Source organism: Eurosta solidaginis, chromosome 1 (genome assembly GCF_040869045.1).
Source record: "Eurosta solidaginis isolate ZX-2024a chromosome 1, ASM4086904v1, whole genome shotgun sequence".
In the NCBI taxonomy this organism is placed as follows: Eukaryota; Metazoa; Arthropoda; class Insecta; order Diptera; family Tephritidae; genus Eurosta; species Eurosta solidaginis.
In genome coordinates this window covers 372,912,770-372,919,092 of record NC_090319.1, presented here as the reverse complement: position 1 = coordinate 372,919,092, position 6,323 = coordinate 372,912,770, and positions in this window count along the sequence as shown.

Sequence of the window (6,323 nt, the reverse complement as noted above, 5' to 3'; positions counted from 1 at the left end):
ACTTGAAACCTTCTAAGCCATCCCGCCCTCCAAGCCCTAGACCCATGAGGAACTTGGGGTCGCCAGAGCCTCGGCTGTTAAGGAAACAGAGTTCGCCACCGGTAGGTGAGGTTAACAATCTGTTATATATTGCGCTTGCAACCCTTTGGAAGGGTTGCACTACACAACCCCTTGAATCAATTTGATATTTTAGTCGCCTCTTACGACAGGCATACCTACCGCGGGTATATTCTAAGCCCCCTAGCCCGATGCAGTTTAGTTCGGACCGGAATTCGGACTAATAGTTTTCAGTGGAGGCGTATTCATTCCAGCATGCAGAATACGTTCAACAGTTATGTACAGCAAACTGTTCCTGCGGCAAAGTAAATGGATTTAATGACCGTTTTCCATATCAATTTGACTGTATTGCGATCGCCCTACATTATATGCAAGCCTCCGGATTTCGCACGGCTCGATTAATATTTGCGTCGTTAATGGCGACAGAAGAAATAGAAGAATCAATCTCGAATACGAACCTCAAATGCAGAACTCGGACGGAAACCGGAATGAAAACGTAAGCCGAAAATAGTACCACAACCCAAACGGCACGGGAAGGGAAGGTAGGGGAGTGAAATGGAATGGAAGGAAGGTTATGGAGTGGAGTGGTAATGAGTTGAGTTAAACGGGATGGAATAGACTGAATTGGAATAGAATGGAAAGGAATGGAATGCAATACATAGGAACGGAATGAAATGGAATGGAATTGAAAGAAGAGAAAGGGAAACCAAGGCCAGGAGAGGATTTACAAGGAAGGAAAAGGAAGAAACTAGCAACAATCCAGGATTCTAATCTAAAGCCGAAACTATACATACTTGAAATGAAAGCTGAAAACAGTACCGAAGACCAAATGGAAATGATGCTCTCTTTTGAAAACTGTACACCCGAACGAAGGTCGTTTAAACTAGTAATTTGGCTTAGTAATATTTAGCTTTCAATAAATCTGAATAACAACAATAATCGTATTAAACATTAAATTGTTCAAGTAAATGTTGTTGGCAATACATTAATATAAACTTCAATAATTTGGTCAAACAAAAACGTAGCAAACGAAAAAGAAATTTCATTGAAATCGAAAGCATAGTAAAAATAATCTGGGCCAATGTGTAGCGAAGAGCACATACTTACATACATATTTATGTACAAATATAGGCATATAAAATCTAATGCAGCAGAACGTCAATTGCTCGATTTGGTAAAGAGAATTAGCTAAACACTGGGCTAAGCTAAGGAGAATTGTTTTCTTGCTAAAGACATAATTTGTAAACATCGTCTAATAGTGGCTTATAGAAGAATTTGTGCATAACGACACGCAATTAAACAAGTTTGCATATTATGGTGCGACATATTTTTATGAATCTAAAGTTCGGTTAATTGACAAAAGTTATAAAATGTGGAAAAAACAGTCATGAGTTTATATAAAACTTTATATATTTCAGTAGAACAAACATAGTTACTTGGTTGTTGAGGTTAACAAAAATTTTGACACTTTCTATGAATTTCGTAATCACAATAATAAATCCCAGTTCGTGGATTTGATCCGCACACAAAATAATATATATCTAATTCGAACAAAGGGAGTGCAGGATAATCGAGAAATATTCCCGGAACGATCGCCAAATGATAACTAGCACTGCCTAAATAATACTCCAAAAATTGTCCCTAAATGTTCCTTAAAACAAACTGGAAATTATTCTGGGAACACTGTTGAAGACAGTACGAAATTATTCCGAAGCGGTTCGGTATAATGATTGCCAAGATGATTTAGAAGTGTTACCGCAATATTCCAGCTATGATCCGAAAAGCGATCCCGACGACAATCCAAAAACTATTCTGGAGTAATCCCTAATACTATCGAAATGATCCTTTAAACAGAATAAAACAACAAGAATATAATCGCGAAAACACAAATATCGAAAATAATCGCAAAACAAAAAACGTCTCCAAAAACAGTTCTTTAAAGCCTTTTAAAATGATCCCGAAATGATACTAAAAATAATACCGGAGATATCTTCCAATATGTATTTAGCTTCGAATAGTTAAAATGGCACCTATATAATCCCGAAAGAGTTTTGAAAAGGTAGCTAAGCATAAGCAAAACAAACCCGAAATGTTGCGGAGATACTGCGGTAATAATGCGGCGATAGTCATAAAATTACATCCTAAAACAATTCAGAATGGCCGTGAAATGATGCTGGAATTCGAGATCATAACAGCCTTTAGCCTATAAAATATCCTGGAATAGTTTTGAAATACATCAGAAATTATCAAGAACACAATCCCAAAATATTCCGGGGATAGCCCAAAAATTATCCCAAGATAGGCCCCAGATTATCGAAAAGTCGGAAAATTATCCTAAAAACCATACAGGAATTCACAGAATATAGTATCGAAATTCTCCGAAATAAGCGCGAAATTATCTTGAAATAGCTCAAAAATGTCTTCGAAATAACCCCGTTATGATGTCTAACCAATGTCCGGATAGTCCCGAAATTATTCGGAGACAGTCAGATATGATCTTGAAACTATCCTGAAAACAATCCCGAAAATATTCGTAGATAGTTAGAAATGATCTTGAAACTATCCTGAAAACAATCCCGAAATAGTCCCGAAAATAACTTTGAGAAAGTCCGAAATGTTCCCGCAATTAACTGAGATAGTCGCAATATGGTCGCTAAATGGTCCCGAAAGAGTCCGGATATGATCCCAAAATCACTTCCGAAATTAATCCAAAAATTATGCCGAAATGATCTCAAAACAATTCTGATATAATTTCTAAATCAGTCCCGCAGTTACGCCAAAAAATTACCTAAATAGACCAGATATAATCAAGAAGGCCATCCATAGGTGATCTGGAGATAGTATACAAGTAATCCCGATATAATGCCAAAAATAAGTCTTGAGATTACCCTAAACACAATCCAGGAATTTATCTAAAATACTACCGAAATTATTTTCAAACAAGTGTATAATGATCCAGACATAGCTCGGAAACAAGTAAAAGACCGCGAAATGATATCGAAATAATGTTCAGCTGGTCCCGATATTATTCGGAGGCAGGCAGAAATGATCTCGAATACAATCCTAAAATTATTCTGAAAACAATTTTGAAATGGTACCGAGAACAAAATGGAGAGTGTCCTAATATTCCCTCAAATATCTGGAACTTCCGAAGTTGGTTCCAAATTGCTTCGAAATATTCCCGAAAATAATTTTAAAGTCAGTTCCGAAACCATCATCACGCTCCAAAGACAATCCCGAAATTATACCGGCGAAAATCATGAAATCATCCCAAAATAGACCCTGCATAGTCACAAAACTTCGCTCACTTCTAACTTTTACATTGTTAATGAAAAGAGAGCTTCAGTTTTCACGTATGTCCGCGCGAGATATTTTTTTAATCCAAATAGCAACAAGTATCACAATCTACTTAATAGAAGGGGATATCACGCCCACGTTTTGAGAATTACCAAGAGTCATGACTAGAGATCAAATGGGACTATTATCGATTGCAAAGTATGGCGCACCCTAATGTGTGCACAGTCATAAGGTACAACAGCAAAATATTAATTTATTTAACTGACTTTCATAGCAACAAATGAAGAAATTATCACACAGACACTCAAGGGACATTTTATAATTGCAAGTGAGTGTACGCCTGTATATATGGGAGTATGGTCACACAAATTGATGGAAAATAATTTGGAACAGACAGTAAAAATGCCTTGCCTTGGGGCGTGGCGACGCGGACAGTTAGCACTCAGTAGTCATAATTAAATAAATTCACGTCCATCCACCTGTAGTGCGTATGTATGTATGTATGTATGTTAAATGCTTGTGACACATAAACTCGACAACATGCATGTTGCATATTAATAGCATACTAAGCAACAACAATTTCACTTAAATAGAACAGTTGTAACCAAAATATGCTCACCTTTTTCTACAAAAAACAAAAAAAAAAAAAAAACCAGAAAACATTTTCAATTTTTTATATCACATTTCTGCTGCTACTAAACTTGTCACTGCCATGGCTAGGTAATATGAGCTCACGACTTCCCTTTCGTTTGGCGCAAGTGTAACAACAACAATCATATTTGCCAGTACCTGTCGAGACGCTCAAAGAAATAAAATGAAGAGCATTTAATCCAGACGCTTAATTTAGCATTTGATGGTGACAACATTGAATGTTGCTCTATTGTTTTTGTGGTTTTTATACTCAGCGTGCTTTGCACACAGAGTATATTAACTTTGATTGGATAACGGTTGGTTGTATCAAAAAAAAAATTGATTGAGTTATGTCCGTCCGTGCGCCCGTCCGTCCATCCATTAGCACGATAACTTGAGTAAATATTGAGATATATTCTAAACTGACTAAATTTGGTACACTAGCTTATCTGGACCCAGAATAGATTGGTATTGAAAATCAGCGAAATCGGATGATAACCACGCCCACTTTTTATATACATAAAATTTCTGAAAACACAAAACACCTGATAATTTAGTAAATAATACACCTAAAATGTTGAAATTTAACATGTGGACTGATATTGAGACTCTTGATAAAAATTTGGAAAAATTTTTCAAAATGGGCGAGGCACCGCCCACTTGTGATAAAATCAATTTTACAAATATTATTAATCATAAATCAAATATCGTTAAACCTATTGTAACAAAATTCGGCAGAGAGGTTGCCTTTACTATAAGGAATGCTTTGAAGAAAAATTAACGAAATCGGTTAAGGACCACGCCCACTTTTATATAAAAGATTTTAAAAAGGGTCGTGGACGAATAAAATAAGCTATATCTTTGCAAGAAAGAGTTTTATATCAATGGCATTTCATTTCCCAAGTGGATTTATAACAATAAATAGGAAAAACTTTAAATTTAAAAAAATGGGCGTGCAACCGCCACTTTTATGACTAAGCAATTTTCTATGTTTCGGGAGCCATAACTCGAAGAAAAATTAACGGTTCGTAATAAAATTGGGTACACAAATTTTCCCTATAGCAGGAAATATTTCTAGCAAAAATGGACAAGATCGGTTAAAGATTTTTGAAAGGGTCGTAGATGAATATAATAAGCTATAACTTAGCAAAAAATATTTTTGAATGAATGATATTTCACTTATCTAGTTTTATTGTAAGAGGAAATGGGGAGACATTTTTTTTTAAACGGGCGGTGCCACGTGTTATGTAGAAAAGTAATTTATCTGAAATGAAATGTACAACTGAAGCTCACGCCGAGTATATAATATTCTGTTACATCCGAACTTAGACACCTTTACTTGTTTTTCAGTAAGATTTGCAGTCATGGGTAAGAAAGAGTTTTGATTTGGTTAAATGTGTGTGTGGCGCATAAAATCGAAGGCAACCAACGGACTATGCGTCCAAAAATCGAAAAAGCGGAAGATAAGTTTGTATTGCATAGACTTCAAACACAAAAACGAAGTAAAAGTTGCCTGAATAAGTCCCAGTTGAAATTAAATTATATACCCAGTTGCGTATTCAGCACATATTTGCAAATGTAATACGCAAATCGTCAGTCCTATCAAATATTAAAAATTGTTCTCAAGAGCGGCGAGATCCTTCTGACTAGGTGATGACGCCAATAGCTCAGTTGAGCTCCTAACATCCACTTAGACTGATCTTTCTGATAAACGTTGTAGTCCCAGCCATTGAGTTGCATAGAAAATTACGAAATGCAATTATCCCGTCACTACACGCGCCTCTTCCCAGCTTTTGCAAAGACTCTGCAACCAACAAGTAACCCTCTCACATAGTCTTGAGTATATGGCACTGACAAATCTATGTTCAGTAAAAAAATGCTGGACAGCCTGGCGTGGTGCTATGGATACACACGCCTCTGCAGTGTGCTGTACAGCCTAGCAGCAACAAAAGCGGAAGCTGTAACATATACTAGCGACGTCTACGGCCACCACTAGGTTGAACTCAAGGGTTATGTAGCGCGACTCTTCCTCAATTGTCAACTTCAAATACCGGTTGAGTATTCTGTTTACTTCAGATGATCCAAAGTATCTTAGGAACTACAACCCCCCGGTACTTAAACACTTTCGAAATGCCCATAAAATGTGTTCTGGTCTAGAAAGAATACACTTAGGGCTAAGTAGACAGGAATGACTGAAAAACGAACATTGATTTTAAAGCGCAGCACAAAACAAGTTTACTTGCACAACTGGGTATAAATAAAGACAAAAAGTAAGTTACCAAGTAACGATTCGATTTTGGTCTAGGTATTTACAATGCAATACTGCGTACTTGACGATT